This window comes from Psammomys obesus, unplaced genomic scaffold (genome assembly GCF_907164565.1).
Source record: "Psammomys obesus unplaced genomic scaffold, mPsaObe1.curated_primary_1811, whole genome shotgun sequence".
Taxonomy (NCBI): Eukaryota; Metazoa; Chordata; class Mammalia; order Rodentia; family Muridae; genus Psammomys; species Psammomys obesus.
Window position 1 is genome coordinate 848336 of NW_026590142.1, and position 26722 is coordinate 875057.

A 26722-nucleotide genomic window follows, 5' to 3' on the forward strand; every position below is an offset into this window, starting at 1 on the left:
GCATGTGTGAGTCTGTGGGTTCAATGCTCAGTACCATAGTTTTCATGGGGGAAATGAGGCGGACCTTTTTCGAGTTGATGGCTTTAAATCATATATATCGTTCTCTTGCGCTCTCTCTCTCTCTCTTTCTGTGTGTGTGTATGTCCCTCTTTCAGGTTTTTTTATTATGGGAAGGGAGGTTGTCTGGGTGAGCACATGTATGTGTACATGGCTACAGGTGTTCTAGGAAATCAGAAGCATTGGATCTCTCTGGACCACAGGCAGTTGTGTTCCTTCCAGCATAAGTGCTGGGAACCTAAATTGAAATCTCGCCAAGAGCTTTTTACTCCTCTTAACTGCTAAGCAGTTTTTGCAATCTTTTTAGCACCTTAACTTTCTCTTCTGGTAAAATTATTTGGATGGCTTGAGCCATAAAATGATCAATTATTGATATATAAAATTATGTATCCTATGACCTTTGTCATTTCCCTCAGAAGTAACTGTCCTAGTATTCTATAATGCTCCCTTTTTAATATCAGTCACATTGTTACATGGTGCTTTTTAATACCATGAATAAACAAAATTTTGTTTTCCATAAAACTTCAATAATATTTTTGTATGTTTTCAAAAGTTAATGGAAAAATTCTAATTCCAATGTACTTGTGCTAGTGTAAAAATATTTTTTTATAAATAACAAGTATAAAAATAAGTTATGACTCTGCCAAGGAAGTGATGTCATCTAATTCATTGTGTCTCACCTAAAATCTTTATTGCAAAATTTGTTTTCTAGTTAATTTAGATGTTCTAAATGACTAGAAAATAATTACTACTTGGTCTCTTAAGATTTATTTCTGTTTAATGTGTGTTTTTTTCTTTCTTTTTTTTCTTAATTAACTTACTTATTTACTTTATATCCTGATCACAGATTTTTCTCCCTCCTCTCCTTCTAAACCCTTCTTTTCCCCTCCCCTTTCCCTATTCCCTTCTCCCTTTCCCTTTAGAGAAGTAGAGGCCCTGTGAATATAGCAACCCACTTTGGCATATCAAAAAGAAATAGAACTAAGCATATTTTCTATTGAGGCTAGACATGGAAGCCCAGTTAGGGGAAAGGGATCCAAGGGCAGGCAACAGAGTCAGAGACAGCCTTTGCTCCAGTTGTTAGGAGTCCTACATGAAGATCAAGCTGCACATCTGTTGCATATGTATACAGGGCTTAGATCTGTCCTGTGAATGTTCAATGTTCATTGATTGGTGGTTCAGTCTCTGAACTCCTATGGGCCCAGATTTATAATAAAGTTATGTTGTAGTGTTCTTTCCCTCTCTGGCTCCTCCAGTCCTTCGTCCCACCTCTGCCACAAAATTCCTATAGCTCCACCTAATGTTTGGCTGTGGGTTTCTGTATCTGTTTCTATGAGCTGCTAGGTGAAGCCTGTCAGAGGACAAATATGCTAGGCTCCTATCTGAAAGTGTAGCAGTAATAGTGAAATAGGTAATATGTCAGTGGTTGGCTCTAGGATGGTTCTCCAATTGGGCCAGTCACTGGTTGGTCGTTTTTTCTATTTCTGCTCCATCTTTAACCCTGAGCATATTGTAGACAGAACAAACTTTGAGTCAAAATTTGTGGGTGTATTAGTGTCCCTATCCCTTCATTGGAAGGCTGCCTGATTACAGGAGGTGACCATTGCAGGTTCCATATTCCCTGTTGCTAGGACTTTTGGCTAGGGTCTCCCTCATAGATTCCTGGGAATTTCCCTTGTCCTAGGTTTCTAGCTTATCTCAGAGCTGCCCCTTCCCACCACCATCACTTCCAGTTCTCTCTCTCTCAGTCCTCTCCATACTTGATCTGTCCTCTTCCCCTTCCCATGCCCTCTTCTACCGAATTCCCTTCATTCATCCTCCTCATTCATCCTTATTTTTCGATCTGACTGAGATTCCAGCAGCCTCCATTAGGTCCTTCTTGTTACTTAGCTTCTTTGTGTCTCCTTTTCTTTACAGCTTTTCACTTTCATGAGGTTTCATTTCTTAATTGTTCATCTTAGAACCTGAACTATTGGTGTTCTCTTCAGGAAGTTATCTCCTGTGCCAATGCATTCAAGGCTCTTCCCTAATTTGTCTGCTATTAGAATTAGTGTATCTGGTTTTATGTTGAAGTCTTTGATCCACTTGGACTTCGCCTCTGTGCAAGGTGACAAATGTGGATTTATTTTCATTCTTCTGCATGTAGACATCCAGTTAGACAATCAACATTTATTGAATATGTTATCTTTTTTCCATTGAATGGTTTTGGCTTCTTTGTCAAAAATCAAGTGTCCATAGGTTGTGCCCTTATTTCTCAGTCTTCAACCTGTCTGTTTTTATGCCAATACCATGTGATTTTTATTACTACTGCTCTGCAGATCAGCTTAAAAATCAGAAATTGTGGTTCCTTTAAAAGTTCTTTTATTGTACAGGATTGTTTTAGCTATCCTGGATTTTTGTTTTTTGATGTTGTTGAGTATTGTTTTTTCAAGGTCTGTAAAGAATTGTGTTGGAATTTTGATAGAAATTACATTAAATCTTTAGGTTGTTTTTGGGAAAACTGCCATTTTTACCATATTAATCCTATTGATCCATGTGCATGGGAGATCTTTCCATCTTCTGATATCTTTTTCAGTTTCTTTATTCAAATACTTGATGTTCTTGTCATTTAAGTCTTCCACTTACTTAGTTAGAGTAACACCAAGATATTTTGTTATTTGTGGTTATTGAGAAGAATTTTTCCCTAATTTCTTTCTTAGCCAATGCAGAAGGGCTACTGATTTTTTTTTTTAGTTAATTTGATAACCAGCTGAATATGTTTATTAGCTTTAGAAATTCTCTGTTAGAATTTGGGGGGTCACTTACATGCTCTATCATATCACCTGTGAATAGAAATACTTTGATTCTTTATTTCCAAATTTGTATCCCCTTGATCGCCTTTAGTTGTCATATTGTTCTACGTAGAAAGAGAGTGGGCAGCCTATCTTCTCCCTGATTTTAGTGGAATTGCTCTAAGTTTCTCTCCATTTAATTTGATGTTGGATATCAGCTTGCTGTATATTGCCTTTATTGTGTTTAGATATGCACCTTGTATCCTTGATCTTTCCAAGACTTTTAATATGAAAGGGTTTTGATTTTTGTCAAAGGCTTTTTCATCATCTAATGAGATGATTATGTGGTTTCTTTTGTTCAGTTTGTTTATATGGTGAATTACACTGATTAATTTTCATATGTTGAACTATTCCTGTACATCTGGGATGAAGCCTACTTGATCATTGATGTGTTCTTGGATTTAGTTCATGAATATTTTATTGAGTATTTTTGCATCAATGTTCATAAGGGAAATTGGTCTGAAATTCTCTTTCTTTGTTGGTGTTTGTGTGGTTAAGGTATCAGAGTGACTGTGGCCTCAGAGAATGAATTTTGCAATGTTTCTTCTGTTTCTATTTTGTGGAATAATTTGAAGAGAATTGGTTTTACTTCTTTGAAACTGAAAGAATTCTGCATTTAAACCATCTGGCTCTGGGCCTTTTTAGAGAGAAGGGGTTAGGGAGGGAGACAATTTTTTTAATTTTTATTTTTATATTAATTACAGTTTATTTACTTTGTAGCCCAACTGTAGCTCCCTCCCTCACTCCGTCCCAATATAATCCTCCCTCCTTCATCTTCTCCCTGCTCCTCACTAAGTCCACTGATAAAGGAAGTCTTCCTTCCTTTCCATCTGAACCTAGCTTATCAGATCTCATCAGGACTGGTTACAATGTCCTTCTCTGTGGCCTGGCAAGGCTGCACCTCCCTCGGGGGTGGGAAAGGGAGTCAAAGAGCCAGCCATTGAGTTCATGTCAGACACAGTCCCTGTTCCCTTTACTAGGGAGCCCATATTAATACTAAGCTGCCATGGGCTACGTCTGAGCAGGGGTTCTAGGATACATGGTCTTTGGTTGGAGAATCAGTCTCAGAAAAGACCCTTCTGCCCAGATATATTTGGTCCTTGTGAAGCACCTGTCCTCTCCAGGTCTTACTAACTCTCCCTTCTTTCATATGATTCCCTGCACTCTGCCCAAGGTTTGGTTATGAGTGTCAGCATCTGCCTTAATACAATACGAAATAGAGTCTTTCAGAAGCTCTCTATGGTAGGCTCCTGCCCTGTTTCTTTTTTTCTCCTATTTCCAATGTTGATCCCATTTGTCTTTCTAAGTAAGGACTGACCATCTTACCCTGGGTCCTCCTTTTTGTTTAGCTTCTTTAGATGTATAGATTTTAGTATGTTTATTCTATCTCTTAGGTCTAGTATCCACTTATAAGTGAGATTATACCATGTGTATCTTTCTCCTTCTGGGATACCTCACTCAGAATGATCTTTTCTAGATCCCACAATTTACCTGCAAATTTCATGATTTCCTTGTTTTTAATTGCTGAGTAGTATTCCATTGTGTAAATGTACCACAATTTCTGTATCCATTCCTCTGTTGAGGGATATCTGGGTTGTTTCCAGGTTCTGGCTATTATGAATAAAGCTGTTACAAACATGGTTGAACAAATGTCCTTGTGTACTTGAACATAGTTTGGATATATGCCTGGGAGTGGTATACCTGGATCTTGAGGAAGGACTATTTCTACTTGTCTGAGAAATCACCAGATTAATTTCCAAACTGGTTGTACAAATTTATATTCCCACCAGCAATAGAGGAGGGTTCCCCTTTCTCCACAACCTCTCTAGCATGTGTTGTCACTTTAGTTTTTTATCTTAGCCATTCTGATAGGTGTAAGGTGAACTCTCAGGGTCATTTGATTTGCATCTCCCTGATGGCTAAGGATGTTGAACATTTCTTTAGGTGTTTCTCTGTCATTCTATATTCCTCTACAGAGAATTCTCTGTTTAGCTCTGTACCCCATTTTTTAATTGGATTACTTGATTTGTTGCTTTTTAACTTCTTGAGTTATTCATATATTCTGGATATTACTCCTCTGTCAAATATACAGTTGGTGAAGATACTTTCCCAGTCTCTAGGTTGTCATTTTCTTCTGAGGACAGTGTCTTTTGCTTTACAGAAGCTTTTCAGTTTCATGAGGTTCCATATCTTAGAGCCTGTGCTGTTGGTGTTCTGTTCAGAAGGCTGTCCCCTGTGCCAATGAGTTCTAGGCTCTTCCCCAGTTTTTCTACTAACCAATTTAGTGTGTCTTGGTTTATGTTGAGGTCTTTGATCCACTTGGAATTTAACTTGGTGCATGGTGATAAATAAGGATCTATTTTCAATTTTCTGCATGTATACATCCAGTTGAACCAGCACCATTTGCTAAAGATCCTGTCTTTTTTCCATTGAATGGTTTTGGCTTCTTTGACAAAAATCAAGTATCATAGGTGTGTGGGTCTATTTCTGGGTCTTCTATTCAGTTCCATTGATCCACCATTCTGTTTCTATGCCAATATTATGCAGTTTTTATTACTGTTGCTTTGTAGTACAGCTTGAGATCAGAAATGGAGATTCCTCCAGACGATCTGCTGCATTACAGGATCATTTTGACAATTCTAAGTTTTTTGTTTTTCCATGTGAAGTTGAGAATTTTTCTTTCAAGGTCTGTAAAGAAGTGTGTTGGTATTTTGATGCGAATTGCGCTGAATCTGTAGATTGCTTTTGGCAGAATGGCCATTTTCACTATGATAATCATACCAATCCATGAGCACAGCAGATCTTTCCATCTTCTGTAGCTTCTTCAATTTTTTTCTTCAGAGACTTGAAGTTTTTTCCAAACAGGTCTTTCACTTGCTTGGTTAGGTTCACACCAAGGTACTTCATGTTATTAGTGGCTATTGGGAAGAGTGTTGTTTCAATAATTTCTTTCTCGGCCCTTTTGTCTTTGGTGTACAGGAGGGCTTCTGATATTTTTCTGAGTTAATTTTGTATCTAACCACTTTGATGAAGGTGTTTATCAGCTGGAGGAGTTCTCTGGTTGAATTTTGGGGGTTGCTCATATTCACTATAATATTATTTGCAACTTTGACCTCTTCCTTTCTGATTTGTATCCCTGTGATCTCCTTTAGTCGTCATATTACTCTAGCTAGGACTTCAGGTACTATGTTGAAGAGATATGGAAACAGCCTTGCCTTTTCCCTGATTTTATTGGGATTGATTTAAGTTTCTCTCCAATGAGTTTGATGTCGGCTATAGGCTTGCTGTATATTGCTTTTACTATGTTTAGGTATGTTTCTTGTATCCCTGATCTCTCCAAGACTTTAAACATGAATGGGTGTTAGATATTGTCAAATGCTTTTTCAGCATCTAAGGAGATGATCATGTGGTTTTTCTCCTGCAGTTTGTTTATATGGTTACAATGATAGTTTTCCATGTATTGAACCACCCTTGCATGCCTGGGATGAAGCCTACTTGGTCATGGTGGATGATATGTTTTATGTGTTCTAGGATTCGGTTTGCAAGTCTTTTATTTAGTATTTTTCCATCAATGTTCATAAGAGAAATAGGTCTGAAGTTTTCTTTTATTGTTGTGTCTTTCTGTGGTTTAGGCATCAAGGTTACTGTGGCTTCATAAAATGAGTTTGGTAATGTTCTTTCTGTTGCTATTTTGTGGAATAGTTTGAAGAGAATTGGAGTTGGCTCTTCTTTGAAGGTCTGGTAGAATTCTGCCCTGATGCCATCTGGCCCTGGGCTTTTTTGGGAGACTTTTGATTACTGTTTCTATTTCCTTGGGGGATATAGTACTATTCAGTCTTTCTACCTGATCTTGATTTAATCTTGGTAAGTGGAATCTATCAAGAAAATTGTCCATTTCATTCAGATTTTTAAATTTTGTGGTGTATAGACTTTTGTAGTAAGACCTAATGATTGTTTGGATTTCCTTAGTGTCTGCTGTTATGTCCCTTTTTCATTTCTGATTTTGCTGATGTGGATAGTTTCTCTCTGCCTTTTAGTTAGTTTGGCTAAGGACTTGTCTATTTGTTGATTTTCTCAAAGAAACAGCTCTTGGTTTCATTGATTCTTTAAATTGTTTTATTTATTTCTAATTTATTGATTTCTGCCCTGAGCTTGAGTATTTCCATCCATCTACTCCTCTTGGGTGTGTCTGCTTCTTTTTTTTTAGGGCTTTCAGGTGAGCTACTAAGTTGCTCATATGCGATGTTTCAAATTTCTTCTTGAAGGCACTTAGTGCTATGAACTTTCCTCTTAGCACTGCTTTTATTGTGTTTTATACTTTTGGGTATGTTGTGTCTTCATTTTCATTGAATTCTAGGAAGTCTTTAATTTCTTCATTTCTTCCCTAATCCAGCTGTCATTGAGTAGTGAGTTGTTCAGTTTCCACATATGTGTAGGCTTTTTGCTATTTCTGTTGTTGTTGAGGTCCAGCTTTAGACCATGGTGGTCAGGAAGGATACAGGGATTATTTCAATCTTCTTGTTTCAGCTTAGGCTACCTTTGTGACCAACTATATGGTCCATTTTGGAGAAGGATCCATGAGATTCTGAAAAGAAGTTACACTCTTTTGAACTTGAGGTGAAAAGTTCTGTAGATATCTATTGGGTGCATTTTATTTAGGGCCTCTGAAAGTGCCCTTATTTTATTGTTTAGCTTCTGTCTGGATGATCTATCCCTTAGTGAGAGTGGGGTGTTGAAGTCTCCCACTATGAAGGTGTTGGGATCAATGTGTGATTTCAGCTTTAATAATGTTTCATTTATAAATGTAAGTGGTCTTGTATTTGGGGCATAGATGTTCAAAATTGTGATGTCCTCCTAGCGGAGTTTTCCTTTGATGAGAATGAAGTGCCTCTCCTCATCTTTTTTGATTAATTTTGGTTGAAAGTCTATTTTACTAGATATTAGAGTAGCTACCCCATCTTGTTTTCTGGGCCTATTTGCTTGAAAATCATTTTTTCATCACTTTACTCTGAGGTAGTGTTTACCTTTTTTGCAGAGGTGTGTTTCTTTGATGCAGCATAATGTTGCATCCTGTTTCCACAACCATTCTGTTAATCTGTCTTTTTATTGGAGAGTTGAGTCCATTGATGTTGATAGATAATAGTGACCAATGAATGTTAGTTCCTTTTATTGTGGAGTTGGTGGTGTTACTGTGTTTCATTGCTTATTTTCTTTTTTTTTTTTTTTGTGAGATTAGTCGCCATTCTTTTTTTTATTTTTTTACACTTTATTCCCTTTGTATCCCCCCTATGGTTCCCTCCCTCCTCCTGTCCCAATTCCTCCCTTCCTCCACCCTCTGCATGCATGCCCCTCCCCAAGTCCACTGATAGGAGACTTTTCCTTCCTTCTGATCCTAGTCAATTGGGTCTCATCAGGAGTGGCTGCATTGTCTTCTTCTGTGGCCTGGTAATCCTGATTCCCCCACAGGGGGAAGTAATTAAAGAGCAGGCCAATCAGTTCATGTCAGAGACAGTCCCTGTTCCTATAACAATGGAACCCACTTGGATACTGAACTGCCATGGGCTACATCTGTGCAGGGGTCTTAGGTTATCTCCATGCATAGTCCTTGGTTAGAGTATCAGTCTCAGAAAAGACCCCTGTGCTCAGATTTTTTTGTTCTGTTGTTTTTGTTGGGAAATTATCTGTATCCTATATTTTCTTGGGTGTAGTTGTTTTTGTTGGATTGGAGTTTTCCTTCTAGTATCTTCTGTAGGGCTGGTTTGCTGTGTAGATACTGCTTAAATTTAGTTTTGTCATGGAATATTTTGTTTTCTCCATCTATGTTGATTGAAAGCTTTACTGGGTATAGTAGTCTGGGCTGGTATCTGTGGTCCCTTAAAGTCTGCATGACATCTATCCAGGTCCTTCTGGCTTTTATAGTTTCTGTTTAGAAGTCTGGTGTGATTCTGATAGTTCTACCTTCATATGTTACTTGGCCTTTTTTCCTTTCTGCTTTTAATACTTTCTTTGTTCTGTAAGTTTACAGTTTTGACTATGATGTGACGTGAGGAGTTTCTTTTCTGGTCTAGCCTATTTGGTGTTTTATAGGCCTCTTGTATGTTTATGGACATCTCTTTCCTTAAGTTGGGAAAATTTTCTTCTATGATTTTTCTTGAAGATATTTTCTGGACCTTGGAGCCTGGTATCTTCTTTTTTCATCAATTCCTATTATCTTAGAGTTCTCCTTTTCATAGCATCTTTGATTTCTTGGATGTTTTGTGTTTGGGACTTTTCTGATTTTACTTTTTTCTTTGAGAGAAGTATCAATTTCTGCAAGTGTATCTTCAGCACCAGAGATTCTCTCTTCTATCTCTTGAATTCTATTTGGGATGCTTAATTTTGTGGTTCCTGAGCTTTTCTCTAAGTTCTCTAGCTTCAGGGTTTTCTCTGTTTGTGTTTTCTTTATTGATTTTAATTCTGTTTTCATGCCTTGTACCATTTCCTTCATCTTTCTTAATGTGGGTTCCTGTCTCTCTATGATGTTCTCTATTTTTTTTTTTGGTTTCCTCTTTATATGTCACTAATTATGCCTCTACTTGTACCTTTATTTGTTTGGCTATATTTACCTGTGTTTCTTTAAGAACTTTGTTCATTTCCTCTTTATTTGCTTCCATTTGCGTAGCTATTTCTCTGAGAGATTTGTTTGTTTCCTTTTTTTAATTTTATTTTTCTCATTAGTTACATTTTGTTAATTCTGTATCCCAGCTGTATCCCTCATTCCCTCCCCAATCCCACCCTCCCTCCCTCATCTCCTCCCTGCCCCTTTCCAAGTCCACTGATAGGGGAGGGCCTCCTCCCCTTTCATATGACTCCATTTTGTTAGGTATTTTCAGAACTGGCTGCAAAGTCCTCCTCTGTGGCCTAACAGTACTGCTCCTCCCTTGGGAGGTGGGGAGGTCAAAGAGCCAGTCATTGAGTTCCTGTTAGAAATAGTCCTTGTTCCCCTTACTATGGGAAACCAATTGATTACTGAGCTATCACGGGTCACATCCGAGCAGAGGTTCTAGGTTTTATCCTCTCATGGTCTTTGGTTGAGTGTCCATCTCAGAAAAGACCCTGTGCCCAGATATGTTTGGTCCTTGTGGAGCTCCTATCCTTTCCACATCAAACTCCCCTTCTTTCATATGATTCCCTGCACTCTGCCGAGGGTTTGGTTATGAGTCTTAGTACCTACTTTGGAACACTGCTAGATAGAGTCTTTCAGATGCCTTTTGCGGTAGACTCCTGTCATACATTCAATTCACATCCCATTGGTCTTTCTAAATGAGGATTGATCATCTTGACCCATGTCCACTTTCATGATTATCTTCTTTAGGTGTGTAGATTTCATTATGTTTATCATATCTTTTAGGTCTATATAAGCTAGTATATACCAAGTTTGTCTTTCTCCTTCTGGGATACTTCACTCAGAATGATCTTTTCTAGATCCCACCATTTGCCTGAAAATTTCATGATTTCCTCCTTTTTGATTGCTCAGTAGTATTCCATTGTGTAAAAATACCACAATTTCTGTACCCATTCCTCCATTGATGGACATCTGGGTTGTTTCCAGGTTCTGGCTATTACAAATAAAGCTGCTTCAAACATGGTTGAGCAAATGTCCTTATTGTGTACTTGAGCAAATTTTGGGTATATGCCTAGCAGTGGTATAGCTGGGTCTTGAGGAAGCACTATTCCTAGTTGTCTGGGAAAGTGCCAGATTGACTTCCAAAGTGGTTGTACCAGTTTACATTCCCACCAGCAATGGAGGAGGGTTCCCCCTTCTCCACAACCTCTCCAGCATTTGTTGTCACTTGAGTTTTTCATCTTGGCCATTCTGATGGGTGTAAGGTGAAATCTCAGGTTCGTTTTGATTTGCATTTCCCTGATGGCTAATGATGTTGAGCATTTCTTTAAGTGTTTCTCTGCCATTCGATATTCCTCTACAGAGAATTCTCTGTTTAGCTCTGTTCCCCATTTTTTAATTGGATTACTTGGTTTGTTGCTTTTCAGCTTCTTTAGTTCTTTATATATATTGGATATTAGCCCTCTGTCAGATAAAGGGTTGGTGAAGATTCTTTCCCAATCTGTAGGCAGTCGTTTTGTTTTGATGACGGTGTCCTTTGCTTTACAGAAGCTTTTCAGTTTCATGAGGTCCCATTTATTGATTGTGCTCTTAAAGCCTGTGCTGTTGGAGTTCTGTTTGTTTGTTTCCTCTTTATGTGCCGCTAATAACTGGATAAGCCTAGCTTTAAAATCTTTTTCCTATGTTTCCAATAAATTGGAGTATCCATTGATTTTGGGGATTCCTGGTGAATCCAAGATGTCCTGATTTTTGTTCTACGTGTTCTTATGCCGACCTTTGGCCATTTGCTTATATGTAACTGTCACTGTTTATTCCTGGATTCTGCAGTTCAGACTGGTACTGTCTTTCTCTAGTGTCTGGAGAATTCTTCAGGAAGATGAGAGAGGTCCTGTGGTTTGAGAGTGTGCGTTGGTGATTTAGCTGTACCTAAGGGAAAAAGATTCCACGGGCACAGAAGGACAATTGCAGTTGAGCATGTGAGTGTGTGTGTGTGGAAGTGTGCCTTGACGAACAGGGTGTTAGAGAGTGTAGATGCCTGAAGTATGGGGCAGGGCGCTGTGCAAGTACCAAAGGGATTGCAAGTGCTTGAGGTCTTTGCAGGGGCAATTGCTTGGGCAGATTCCCTGAATACCTCAATGGCCTGCAGGCCACTGATATTCAGCTCTGTCCGATCTCCAGGAGTTATTTGCCTGAACTCCACAGACCCACAGAATAGGGGCCTCAATGTTGAGAACACTGTCCTTCTGTTTCCCATGGTGAAGAGATCTGATATCTGGCTGCTAGCTTAGAAGAACCCTGGATCTGGGGCTCTGCAGGTACTTGAAGGCACACTCACTCTAGCAGGTCAAATCGGAAAGCACAGGGGTTTCCCTTATTCTCTACTCTCAGTTTTGGGCCTGCTGGATCAAATGCGGGTATAAGAGCTACTTCATCTCAGTAGTGCTGCAGCTGCCAGACTTGGGAGTCCAGCTCCAGCAGCAGGAATGCGAAAATGGTCCAGGTACCTGCTGGGAAGTCCTGAGGAGCCACAACAGTGGTCCACAGACTTAGGTGGCCCTGTGCCTGGTTTACCTGGGTTGTTTGGCCAGTCTGGCAACTTTGTTGGCTGTACACCCAGCTGTCCACCACTGAGGTATTGGGCAGCCCATACAGTCACTGGCTGGGAGGACCTGTGGAGTCTGAACCGCTACTTGCAGACCTGGGACTCAGAAGGATGGTTCCATGGATATGGGATTTGCAAGGCTGGTACAGCTGGCAGCCATGGCTAAGGAGCTAGGAGCCCCACCTTTGCTGTCTCAGACCCCTGGCAGTGAGTTCTGTGCTAAGAGAGTCCCTAAGAGTCTCTGTGGGCCAGCTCCATGGAGGAGGAGTGAGGCATGAAACAGGGAAATACAAGCAGTTTGAATGTTCACCACTCTCTATACCCAGAGAAGTCTGTGGGTGACCTGAATCTAAATGTTCTCAGCTCATGTGATATCCCCTCTCATTCAGGAAGCCTCAGTGTCAATTTTTTGGCTTCAATTGCCCCTCTACTCACCAATTTTGCAGTTTCAGATCCTCTGCCTCTCAGATATGGTGCACACTGGTTGTCGCCATCTTGGATCCCCCCATGTTTCCATTTCATTGTGGTGTTCTTGTATTCACTGTACTTCTCACTAACACATTTTTGTTCTCAAAATTTTAAGTGTCTGATTTTCTTAAAAAGTGTGGCTTAATTTGTTTCTCATTTTTTTTATAAATCTTGTTTTACAAAAGCTTGTTAGATAGACATTGCTTTGAGGTTCTATAATATGAGGGAGTCATGTCTCGATGGGGCAACCATTCAAAAATCTCATTTGCATTCCACAGGTATTCTCAACTTATTAGTGATTGGTTTTTGATGGTTTTGATTTAAAGTAAGCTATTTTATGACAAGGAAGAACAGAATAATTTTTCTATGAATGGGTCCTCACACTGAACCTTGCACTCATTGTGAATCTGTAACTACAGCAAATCACCATCATTTGTTAACAACCAAATCACATGAAGGAGCTTAGACTTTTGAGACACAGTGGTTTATCTTGGCCCTGCTGTGCTTATATCAGACACACAGATTGATATGCCTTAAATAAATTTTCGCCTTAATATGAGATAAAATGGGTTTTGACTAATTTCAAAATTGGTAATTGAAAGTAATGCTTAGAAGACCCAGAAATAAACCCACACACTTACGGACACCTGATTTTTGACAAAGATGCCAAAACCATACAATGGAAAAAAGATAGCATCTTTAACAAATGGTGCTGGTCCAACTGGATGTCTACATGTAGAAAAATGCAAATAGATCCATACTTATCACCCTGCACAAAACTGAAGTCCAAGTGGATCAAAGACCTCAACATAAAACCAGACACATTAAATCGGCTAGAAAAAAAAGTGGGGAATACCCTAGAACTCATTGGTACAGGAGAAAACTTCCTGAACAGAACACCAACAGCACAGGCTCTAAGAGCAACAATCAATAAATGGGACCTCATGAAATTGAAAAGCTTCTGTAAAGCAAAGGACACCGTCATCAAAACAAAGCGACTGCCTACAGATTGGGAAAGAATCATCACCAACCCTCTATCTGACAGAGGACTCATATCCAATATATATAAAGAACTAAACAAGCTGAAAAGCAACAAACCAAGTAATCCACTTAAAAAATGGGGAACAGAGCTAAAGAGAGAATTCTCTGCAGAGGAATATCGAATGGCAGAGAAGCACTTAAAGAAATGCTCAACCTCATTAGCCATTAGGGAAATGCAAATCAAAACAACCCTGAGATTTCACCTTACACCCATCAGAATGGCCAAGATGAAAATCTCAAGGGACAACACATGCTGGAGAGGTTGTGGAGAAAGGGGAACCCTTCTCCACTGCTGGTGGGAATGTAAACTGGTACAACCACTCTGGAAATCAATCTGGCGCTTTCTCAGACAACTAGGAATAGCGCTTCCTCAAGATCCAGCCATACCACTCCTAGGCATATACCCAAAAGAGGCGCAAGTACACAACAAGGACATTTGTTCAACCATGTTTGTAGCAGCTTTATTTGTAATAGCCAGAAGCTGGAAACAACCCAGATGCCCCTCAACTGAAGAATGGATGCAGAAACTGTGGTACATCTATACAATGGAGTATTACTCAGCAATGAAAAATAAGGAAATCATGAAATTTGCACGTAAATGGTGGGACCTGGAAAGGATCATCCTGAGTGAGTTGACCCAGAAGCAAAAAGACACTCACGGTATATACTCACTCATATAAACATACAACATAGAATAAACCCACTAAAATCTGTACATCTAAACAAACTAAGCAAAAGAGAGGACCCTAACTAAAATGTTCAATCCCCATCCTGAAAGGCAAAGAGGATGGACATCAGAAGAAAACGAAAATAGGAAACAACCTCGGAACCCGCTACAGAGGGCCTCTGAAAGCCAGAAGAAAACAGGAAACAACCTTGAAACCTGCCACAGAGGGCCTCTGAAAGCTTCTGCAGTATAGACTGTCAAAGCAGATGCTGAGCCTGATGGCCAACTGATGGGCAGAGTGAATGGAATTTTATGTAAGAAGTGGGAAATAGTAAGAGCTGGAGGGAACGGGAACTCCACAAGCAGAGCAACAGAACAAGATAATTTGAACACAGGGAACTTCCCAGAGACTCATACTCCAACCAAGGACTATTTGTGGAGATGACCTGGAACCCCTGCACAGGTGTAGCCCATGGCAGTTCAGTGTCCAAGTGGGTTCCATAGTAATGGGAAGAGGGACTGCCTCTGACATAATCTGATTGGCCTGCTCGTTGATCACTTCCCCCTGAGGGGGGAGCAGCCTTACCAGGCCACAGTAGAGGACAATGCAGCCACTTTTGATGAGAACTGATAGACTAAGATCAGAAAGAAGGAGAGGAGGACCTCCCCTATCAGTGGACTTGGGGAGTGGCATGCATGCAGAAAGGGGAGGGAGGGTGGGATCGGCAGGGGAGGAGGGAGGGGCTCATGGGGGGATACAAAATGAATAAAGTGTAATTAATAAAAAAAATAAAAGATTTAAAAAAAAAGAAAGTAATGCTTATGTAACAAACTGTTAATTGATTTATAAAAGATGATAAAAGAGATTGAGCCGCTTTTTAAAAAATCATACATTTAAAATTTTTGAGAATAAAAATTTTATTAATGAGCAGTACATTGAATATAAGAACACCACAAAAAATAGTTATCATCTCAAAAGCAATATGGCATTGTAGAGAGTGAGTATGTCTTCAATTCTGCTGATTTTGGCAACATATCCTTCTAGAAACTATTTAACATGGCTAAGCCTTAGATTTCTCATTCACAAAAATTGGTCATTATGCCAGAGAAAGTCCCTGATCCCCTTACTAGAAACCCTACTTGGAGTTTGAGTCTATAGGCTACATCTGAGCCAGGATTTTAGGTCCTCTCCATGAATTGTTCTTGGTTGGGGTGTCATTCTCTTCAGGGACCCTAGGGCTCAGTTTTTATGGCTCTGTTGGTCTTCTTTTAGAGATCCTTTCCTCTCCAGATCTTTCTATCTCCCTCGCAGGCTTGCCAGAGGAAGACAGTGTAACCAGTCCTAATGAGACCTGATAGGCTAGGGTCAAATAGAAGGGGAGGAGGACCTTCTGTATCAATGGATTTGGGGAGGGACATAGAGGAAAAGAGAGAGGGAGGGTAGGATTAAGAGGAGACAATGGAGGAGGCCATAGCCAGGATACAAATTGAATAAATTATAATAATATAAAAGGAAGAAAAAACTGATAATTATACAAATATTACATAGTACCTGAGTTCTTAAAACCAATCCCAGGTTTAATGATTCACTGGTGTTTACGAGGCTCATATAGTGGTACTCAAAGCTGTGAGGTTATCAAAGCCACACAAAGAAAATCAGCAAAATGGAAAGGTGTATAGGATAGTCTGGAAGAGAGTGAACAAATAAAAGTTCAAGAATGTTGTTAAGGACCAGGCATGGTGACATTTACCGTGAAATCTAGCACAGTGGAGGCAGAGGTGGGAGGATTGCTGTAAATTAGATACATTCATGGTCTATGTGGCAATAGTGAGAGTCTAGCTTTATAAAAGAAGAATCTTATGCAGTGAGGATGGGATATGCTTAATTTCAGCAAAAAAAGTTGTGAATATATGTGATGTCTTACTTTGAAAACTCAGTGCTGTCAGTTCCTCAGAGTTTTATTGGGGGGGATTTCTTATACAAGTCTGTCTGACAGATAAAATCTTCAGACTTTCCAAACAAAAGTAGACAGTCTAGATAATCTCTCATACTTAAATATACACTTTAAATTGAGTCAAACACTTGTCATATCCAGTCTGGAAATTATGGAAATACACCTAACATCAAAAGCAAAGCTTTCATGGCACTTTCATACCTAGTACTCTTACTCCTCAGCACAATACAGTTGCCAAAAGTACAGAGATATGTAAGCATATGCAGTCCTTCTAAGCAGACCCTTTCTAACACAAACAGGGAAATCATAAAATTTGCAGGCAAATAGTGAGATCTAGAAAAAATCATCCTGAATAGGGTATCCCAGAAACAAATGGGATGGTCATTGGATGAAGGAGAAAACAGGAAACAGGACAGGAACCTCCCACAGAGGGCCTCTGAAAGACTACCCAACAATGTATCAAAGCAAATGCTGAGGCTCATAACCAAATTTTGGAAAGAGTGTAGGGACTCTTATGAAAGAAGTGGGAGATAGAAAGGCCTGGAGAGGACAGGAGCTCCATAAGGAGAGCAACAGAACCAAAAAATCTGGGCACAGGGGTCTTTTCTGAGACTGGTACTCCAACCAAGGACAATTCATGGAGATAACCTAGAACCCCTGCTCAAATGTAGCCTATGGCAGCTCAGTCTCCAAATGGGTTCCCTAATAAGAGAAACAGAGACTGTCTCTGACATGAACTCAGTGGCTGGCTCTTTGATCTCCCCCCTCCCTGAGGGGGGAGCAGCCTTTCCAGGCCACAGAGGAAGACAATGCAGCCAGTCCTGATGAGACCTAATAGGCTAGGGTCAGATAGAAGGGGAAGAGGACCTTCCCTATTAGTGGACTTGGAGAGGGGTATGCGAGGAGATGAGGGAGGGGAGCGGAGGGCATGAGGGAGGAGGGATACAAAGTGAATATACTGTTATTAATATAAAAAAGTAAATTTTTTAAAAAACTTCATTTTATATCTTTTTCTGTGTAGTTACTTCACTATATTGTATATTCCATGTCCATGAGTTTGAAATTGATGCAAGTGTTGTAAATCTAACTTCATAGCCTATGAAGAAGCCATGAGGTGAGTCACGACAAAAAAAAATGGTGTAGAGAGACTGAAGGCTTGTGAAATTACAGTGTCTAAATATACCTGTGTATACCTCCAGGGTCACATAGAACCTACTGGGGTTACCAATAGATCCTGATTTTCCTGATTCCCAGGCAAGACTATTTATCCTCTACTGATTGTATTAAGTATATGTTAAAATGTTTGGATGAAATTGTATTATTTAATGAAGCAAATTTGAACTATGAAAGGACTTTAATATTGATATTTTCATGGGTACCAAGGATGACAGTGAACAGAGATAGGTTTTAGGAAAGGACAGTTTGGCCTCACCGAGACTGGATGCAGGCTTGGCAACAGAATTTGACAAGTATTTAAAATAATATTAAAGGAAATTATTTTAATGATATTGTAATACTTTGCCTGTTACATAAAAGAGTTATAATAGTGTGTTTAAAACAGTGTTCCTCTCTCCTCTTTTGTCTTCTGTTTGTAGAGTATTGAATGTTTAATTTCAGCCCTAAGAAAACAGTATTGGAGGTTGAAAGAAACTGGCCTGCTTTTGATTCTGACTTCAAAGACATTGAATATTTGGTAGAGAGGAAAAAGACGGTGGCTTGGGCTGACCAAACTACCAAACATTCAAATTAAAATGATATCCCAGGGATTTCTCTTCTTATGACCTTCCCACAGCTTGGGCCAATTCAGTCTATTCCTTGTTATAAGTACAGTATTTTGTATTATTTAGTAAATGGTAGCATTATGTCTAATATTATTTATATTCCAATATAAAGACAGTTCTTTTATTTTAATAGATTTGGTATTTGATGACCAATAACAAAGAAGCTAGCTGTCTTTGCTTTTTATTTCATTTTTTATTTATTTTATGTTTGTATTTATTTCTAAATAATTTTAATTAACAAGACTTTCCCAGGATCTGCAAGCATATATATTGATGCTTTGAATAACTTTCCTTTATTTCCCATTCTTACTTAAATTCTAATTGTAATTGAACACTAAAGTTTATAATAAATATCACATTCTATACTATTTAATAATGTAATCTTAATCTAGTACTATAGAATTCACTATTTTTCTGTTAACATTTGTTATCATTATTCTACAAATTAAAATATTTACATTGCAAATCTAACTTATAATCTTAGTTTAAAATGACATTTTTTGGCAATGTAGAACAACAAGTAAACCTGTCTTTGAAATAGCTGATGTTACAAATTTTGTCACTTTTATTTGCCCTCTTGCACATTCTGTCTTCCCTTGAGCTCTCTGGGTTTGTCACACAAATAAGTATTTTACTAGAGAAGCCTAGGTTTTGTTAGATTTCACATGAATTTGGTGTAAACATTTTAAGTGTACCTACATCTGGAATTTATCTCATTTAGAAGTTTTGAGAGCCTGCAAAATAAATTTGCATTGATCTAATCAGTGTTGCATTGAATAGTGCATCAGAGATTATGCCTGTGTATGTTACTTCAGAATTTGCATTACTGTGAATGTTTTCATCAAAGATTTTGCAAAAGATTCAGCCCATGGTCATGTGGGCAGATCATACTGTGAGCAGGAGCACTTTGTGGAAGAGGTGCAGACAGAGAGCAGAGGGTAAGTGAGGGCTGGGGGGCCAGGTATAATCTTGAAATTTATGTTCCTACTTCTTCCAGTGATGCCCCACCTCCTAAAGTTGCCAGAATTTACCAAAACAGCACCTAGAGCTGGTTTAACAAATGAGCCTGTGCAAGACATCTTGTATTCACACCATAGCCATGTATATTTGTGCATTCCTAGGAATATAATTTGTTAGATTAGAAAACAAAAACTTGTTTTGTTGTTGTTCAGTTTAAGTACATTGTGGAACATTTTGGCTCCAAAAGGTAGAAGTTCCTGGTGTAGAAACCTGAAATCACAGGTGCCTGAAAACTGAAACTGAAAAGGGGAACCCTCCTTCATTGCTGGTGGGAATGTAAACTGGTACAACCACTTTGGAAATCAATCTGGTGCTTTCTCAGACAATTAGGAATAGTGCTCCCTCAAGACCCAACTATACCACTGCTAGGCATATACCCAAAATTTGCTCAAGTACACAAGGACATTTGCTCAACCATGTTTGTAACAGCTTTATTTGTAATAGCCAGAACCTGGAAACAACCCAGATGTCCCTCAGTTGAGGAATGGATACAGAAATTGTGGTATTTTTACACAATGGAATACTATTCAGCAATTAAAAACAAAGAAATCATGAAATTTGCAGGCAAATGGTGGGATCTAGAAAAGATCATTCTGAGTGAGGTATCCCAGAACGAGAAAGACACACATGGCATATACTCACTTATGTAGACCTATATGTTTTTAATTAAAAGGAAGAAGACTCAGGGGGACAACCAATATTCTCTTTGAGAGGTTTATTAGAAGGGTATGGAGGAAGTGGGGAAATGGGACATGATAGGGAAAGAGAAAGGGAAAAGGGGGGATGGGGCACCCTGAGAGTAAGAGAGAGTGAGGGGGAAAGTAAAGAGGGAGAGTATAAGAGAGGGACCACTTGTTGGTATCAGACCTTTAAGAGGGCACATTAACCATGCCTTTCAGGTGTGGTCACCTGGCTGGCGACACATGATGACATCATCATAGGTTGCTAGGTAACCCAGAAGCAGGTTGTGTTCCAAAATACTAACACTATAAGATATGATAAACCTAATGAAATCTCTACACCTAAAGAAGATAAACAAGAAAGATGACCCAGGGTAAAATGATCAATCCTCACTGAGAAAGACAAATGGGATATATATACATTGGACATAGGAGAAAACAAGTAACAGGACAGGAGCCTACTGCAGAGGGCCTCTGAAAGACTCTACCTAGCAGTGTATCAAAGCAGATACTCAGACTCATATCCAAACCTTCGGCAGACTGAAGGGAATCATATGAAAGAAGGGGGAGTTAGTATGACGTGGAGAGGATAGGAGCTCCACAAGGACCAAATATATCTGGGCACAGGGGTCTTTTCTGAGACTGACACTCCACCAAGGACCATGTATGGATATAACCTACAACCTCTGCTTGGATGTAGCTTGTGGTAGCTCAGTAACCAATTGGGTTTCCATAGTAAGGGAAACAGGGACTATTTCTGACAGGAACTCAATGGTACGCTCTTTGACCTCCCCCCGCCCATGGGTGAAGCAGTCCTGCTAGGCCACAGAAGAGGACTTTGTAACCAGTCCTGAAGAGACCTGATAAAAAAGGGTCAGATGAAAGGGGAGGAGGTCCTCCCCAATCAGTGGACTTAAAAGGGGCAGGAAGGAGATGAGGGAGGGAGGGTGGGATTGGGAGGGAATGAGAGAGTGGGATACACCTGGGATACAGAGTCAATAAAATATAACTAATAATAAAAATTTTAAAAAAATAAGAAAGAAAAAAAACCTGAAATTGAGAGCCAATGTGACAATCAAAAGTTTTGATTTTTGGATTATTTTGTATCTTCAAGTTAGGTATGTCTGTAAAAATATCAAGATTAAAAAACAATATGTGGAAGATGGCTGAGTGCACCTCCCACTTTCCCGGACAGAACAGTGTGCCCCAGGATAAAAGACTGAGTTTCCCTGTTGGGAGAAAACCCCACAGCTAGGGAATCAGCAGGTTCTTCAAGAGGACTGTACATGGAAATTTAGTGAGCAGCAGCACACTAAATTTATAACAAGAAACCCAGCAGTGGGGCAGCTGTCTTGAGAAATTCTATGGGTAAGAGGAGATCTCCCCCCTGCCTAACAAAGACCACAGCTACTACTCAGGGCTATAAACCTGAGGTGAGCAGTGGCAACTCCTGAGAAACACTGGCCATACAGTGACCATAACCAAAAAGCAGAGAAGGACTCCTTCAGGAAAAATCATCTTCCGGCCAAGGGGATACTCCCTACCTCAGGACTCCAGGAAGCACAGAAACTAACAGCCAACACCTAAATCAGCCCAATGGGTAGAGGTCAGCGTAAAAGCTCAACCAACAAAAGACAGAGCAATATGGCATCTCCAGAACACAGCCGTCCAGGGGCGAACAGCCCTGAACAATGCAGCGTAATAGAAAATCAAGAAGATGACCTTACATCTATGCTGATGAAGACGATAATAGAGGAAACAAATAAAGTACGTAAAGAATTAGAGGAAGATAAAACCAAACATATCAAGGCTATCCATAAAGAAATGGAGGAAGATAAAGACAAGCAGATTATGGCCATCCTTGAAGAAATACGGGAAGATGCAGCCAAACAGCTTGTGGCCTTCAGAGAAGAAATACTTAAATCACTGAAGGAAATAAAAGAGACAGAGTTGAAGGAACTAAAAGAAAATGAGGAAAATACAAAAGACAGGTGAAGGAAGTAAAGACAACAACTCAAGACCTGAAGATAGAACTAGAAAAAATTAAGGAAAACACAAATGGAGGAAATAATGGAGAGGAAGAATTTAGGGAAGAAAACAGGAACTACAGAGGTAAGCATAACGAACAGAATACAAGAAATAGAAGAAAGAATCTCAGGTGTAGAAGATACAATGGAAGAAATCGATGTATCTGTCAAAGAAAATGTTAAATCCAAAAAATTCCTGACACAGACTATCCAAGAAATCCAAGACAATATGAAAAGACAAAACCTAAGAATAATAGGAATAGAGGAAAAAGAAGACTCCCTTCTCCAAGGCCCAGAAAATATTTTCAACAAAATCATTGAAGAAAATTTCCCCAAGTTAAAGGAGAAGCCAATAAGGATACATGAGGCCTACAGAACACCCAACAAATTTGACCAGAAAAGAAAATCCTCCCGCCACATAATAATCAAAACAGTAAGTATACAGAACAAAGAAAAAATACTAAAAGCTGCAAGGGAAAAAGGCCAAGTAACATATAACGGCAAACCAATTAGAATCACACCTGACTTTTCAACAGAAAATATGAAAGCCAGAAAGGCCTGGACAGATATCATGCAGACCCTAAGAGAACACAGATGTCAGCCCAGGCTACTATACCCTGCAAAACTCTCAGTTCTCATACACGGAAAAACAAGATATTCAAAGACAAAAACAAATTTCAACAATACCTACACACAAATCCAGCATTACAGAAGACACTGGAAGGGAAAATAAAACCCAAGAAAATTAGCTTCTGTCAAGAAAACACAGGAAATAATTAACCTTACTACAGTAAAACAAAAAGCAACCAAGCACACACCTTAGGAACACAGCCAACATCAAAATCAAAGGATCTAACAGCCACTGGTCATTAATCTCTCTCAACATCAATGGACTCAATTCTCCAGTAAAAAGACACAGATTAACAGAATGGATACGTAAACAAAACACGGCAATCTGTTGCATACAAGAAATACACCTAAGGCACAAAGATAGACATTACCTGAGGGTAAAAGGTTGGAAGACGACTTTCCAAGCAAATGGACCCAAGAAACAAGCAGGAGTAGCCATTCTAATATCTGATAAAATAGACTTTCAACCAAAATTAATAAAAAGAGATGAGGAAGGACACTTCATACTCATCAAGGGAAAATTCCACCAGGAAGACATCACAATCCTGAACATCTATGCCCCAAATACAAGAGCACCCACATTTGTAAAAGAAACATTGATAAAATTTAAATCACATATAGATCCCCACACATTAATAGTGGGAGACTTCAACACCCCACTCTCAACAAAGGACAGGTCAACAAAACAGAAATTAAACAAAGAAACAATAACTCTGACAGAGGTCATGAATCAAATGGACCTCACAGACATTTACAGAACTTTACACCCAAACACAAAAGAATTTACCTTCTTCTCAGCACCTCATGGAACCTTCTCCAAAATAGATCATATAGTTGGTCACAAAGCAAGCCTCAACAGATACAAGAAGACTGAAATAATCCCTTGTATCCTGTCTGATCACCATGGAATAAAGCTGGACTTCAACAACAACAGAAATAGCAGAAAAAGCCTACACACACATAGAAACTGAACAACTTGTTACTAAATGACAGCTGGGTCAGGGAAGAAATAAAGAAAGAAATAAAAGCCTTTCTAGAACTCAATGAAAATGAAGTCACAACATACCCAAACTTGTGGGACACAATGAAAGCATTGCTAAGAGGAAAGTTCATAGCACTAAGTGCCTTCAAGAAGAAATTCGAGACAGCTCATTCAAGCAACTTAATGACCCACTTAAAAACCCTAGAAAAAGAAGAAGCAGACACACCAAAAAGGAGTAGACGGCTGGAAATAATCAAACTCAGGGCTGAAATCAATCAATTAGAAACAAATAAAACAATTCAAAGAATCAATGAAACCAAGAGCTGGTTCTTTGAGAAAATCAACAAGATCGACAAACACTTAGCCAAGCTAAGTAAAAGGCAGAGAGACACCACCCAAATCAACAAAATCAGAAATGAAAACGGGGACAGAACTACAGACACTGAGGAAATCCAAACAATCATTAGCACTTACTTCAAAAGTCTATACTCAACAAAATTTGAAAATCTAAATGAAATGGATGATTTTCTTGATCGATTTGACTTACCAAAGCTGAATCAGGACCAGGTAAATCAATTAAATAGTCCTATATCCCCCAAAGAAATAGAAGCAGTCATCAAAAGTCTCCCATCCAAAAAAAGCCCAGGACCAGATGGTTTCAGCGCAGAATTCTACCAGACCTTCAGAGAAGAGCTAAGTCCAATTCTCTTCAAACTATTCCACAAAATAGAAACAGAAGGAACATTACCAAACTCATTCTATGAAGCCACAATCACCTTGGTACCTAAACCTCACAAAGACTCAACAAAGAAAGAGAATTTCAGGCCAATCTCCCTTAGGAACATTGATGCAAAAATACTTAACAAAATACTTGCAAACCGAATCCAAGAACACATCAAAGATATTATCCACTATGACCAAGTAGGCTTCATCCCAGGTATGCAGGGGTGGTTCAATATACAGAAATCCATCAATGTGATCCACCATATTAACAAACTGAAAGAAAAAAAAACACATGATAATCTCCCTAGATGCTGAAAAAGCATTTGACAAAATCCAACATCCATTCAGGTTTAAAGTACTGGAGAGATCAGGGATACAAGGCACATATCTAAACATAGTAAAGGCGATATACAGCAAGCCTATAGCCAACATCAATCTGAACGGAGAGAAACTTAAAGCAATCCCACTGAAATCAGGGTCAAGACAAGGCTGCCCATTCTCTCCATTTCTCTTCAACATAGTGCTGGAAGTCCTTGCTAGAGCAATAAGACAGTTGAAGGAGATCAAGGGGATACAGATGGGAAAGGAAGAAGTCAAATTATCACTATTTGCAGAAGATATGATAGTATACATGAGTGACCCCAGAAACTCTATCAGGGAACTCCTACAGCTGATAAACACCTTCAGCAAAGTGGCCGGATACAAAATTAACTCAAAGAAATCAGTAGCACTCCTTTATACAAAAGACAAAAGGGCTGAGAAAGAAATTAGAGAAACAACACCATTCACAATAGCCACTAATGACATAAAGTACCTTGGTGTAACCCTAACCAAGCAAGTCAAAGACTTGTATGAAAAAAATTTCAAGTCTCTGAAGAAAGAATTAGAGGAAGATATGAGAAGATGGAAAGATCTCCCATGCTCATGGCTTGGCAGAATTAACATAGTAAAAATGGCCATCTTACCAAAAGCAATCTACAGATTTAATGCAATTCCCATCAAATTGCCAACACAATTCTTTACAGACCTGGAAAGAAAAATTCTCAACTTCGTATGGAATAACAAGAAACCGAGAATTGCTAAAACAATCCTCTACAATAGAAGATCTTCTGGAGATATCTCCATCCCTGATCTCAAACTGTACTATAGGGCAACAGTTATAAAAACTGCATGGTACTGACATAGAAACAGAATGGTGGATCAATGGAACCGAACAGAAGACCCAGAAATAAACCCACACACTTACGGACACCTGATTTTTGACAAAGATGCCAAACCATACAATGGAAAAAAGATAGCATCTTCAACAAATGGTGCTGGTCCAACTGGATGTCGACATGTAGAAAAGTGAAAATAGATTCATACTTATCACCCTGCACAAAACTGAAGTCCAAGTGGATCAAAGACCTCAACATAAAACCAGACACATTAAATCGGCTAGAAAAAAAAGTGGGGACTACCCTAGAACTCATTGGTACAGGAGAAAACTTCCTGAATAGAATACCAACAGCATAGGCTCTAAGAGCAACAATCAATAAATGGGACCTCATGAAATTGAAAAGCTTCTGTAAAGCAAAGGACACCATCATCAAAACAAAGCGACTGCCTACAGATTTGGAAAGAATCATCACCAACCCTTTATCTGACAGAGGACTCATATCCAATATATATAAAGAACTAAAGAAGCTGAAAAGCAACAAACCAAGTAATCCACTTAAAAAATGGGGAACTGAGCTAAAGAGAGAATTCTCTGTAGAGGAATATCGAATGGCAGAGAAGCACTTAAAGAAATGCTCAACCTCATTAGCCATTAGGGAAATGCAAATCAAAACAACCCTGAGATTTCACCTTACACCCATCAGAATGGCCAAGATGAAAAACTCAAGGGACAACACATGCTGGAGAGGTTGTGGAGAAAGGGGAACCCTTCTCCACTGCTGGTGGGAATGCAAACTTGTACAACCACTCTGGAAATCAATCTGGTGCTTTCTCAGACAACTAGGAATAGCGCTTCCCCAGATCCAGCCATACCACTCCTAGGCATATACCCAAAAGAGGCTCAAGTACACAAAAAGGACATTTGCTCAACCATGTTTTTAGCAGCTTTATTTGTAATAGCCAGAAGCTGGAAACAACCCAGATGCCCCTCAACTGAAGAATGGATGCAGAAACTGTGGTACATCTATACAATGGAGTATTACTCAGCAATGAAAAATAAGGAAATCATGAAATTTGCACGTAAATGGTGGGACCTGGAAAGGATCATCCTGAGTGAGTTGTCCCAGAAGCAAAAAGACACGCATGGTATATACTCACTCATATAAACATACAACATAGAATAAACCCACTAAAATCTGTACATCTAAACAAACTAAGCAAAAGAGAGGACCCTAACTAAAATGTTCAATCCCCATCCTGAAAGGCAAAGAGGATGGACATCAGAAGAAAAAGAAAATAGGAAACAACCTCAGAACCTGCTACAGAGGGCCTCTGAAAGCCAGAAGAAAACAGGAAACAACCTTGAAACCTGCCACAGAGGGCCTCTAAAAGCTTCTGCAGTATAGACTGTCAAAGCAGATGCTGAGCCTGATGGCCAACTGATGGGCACAGTGAATGGAATTTTATGTAAGAAGTGGGAAATAGTAAGAGCTGGA

General features: G+C 39.2%; 1 pseudogene; it reads left to right on the top strand.

Annotated features, from left to right (window-relative positions):
- Window positions 1–26722, top strand: part of LOC129676272 (kinesin-like protein KIF18A) — an 87158-nt pseudogene that overhangs the window by 36452 nt on the left and 23984 nt on the right.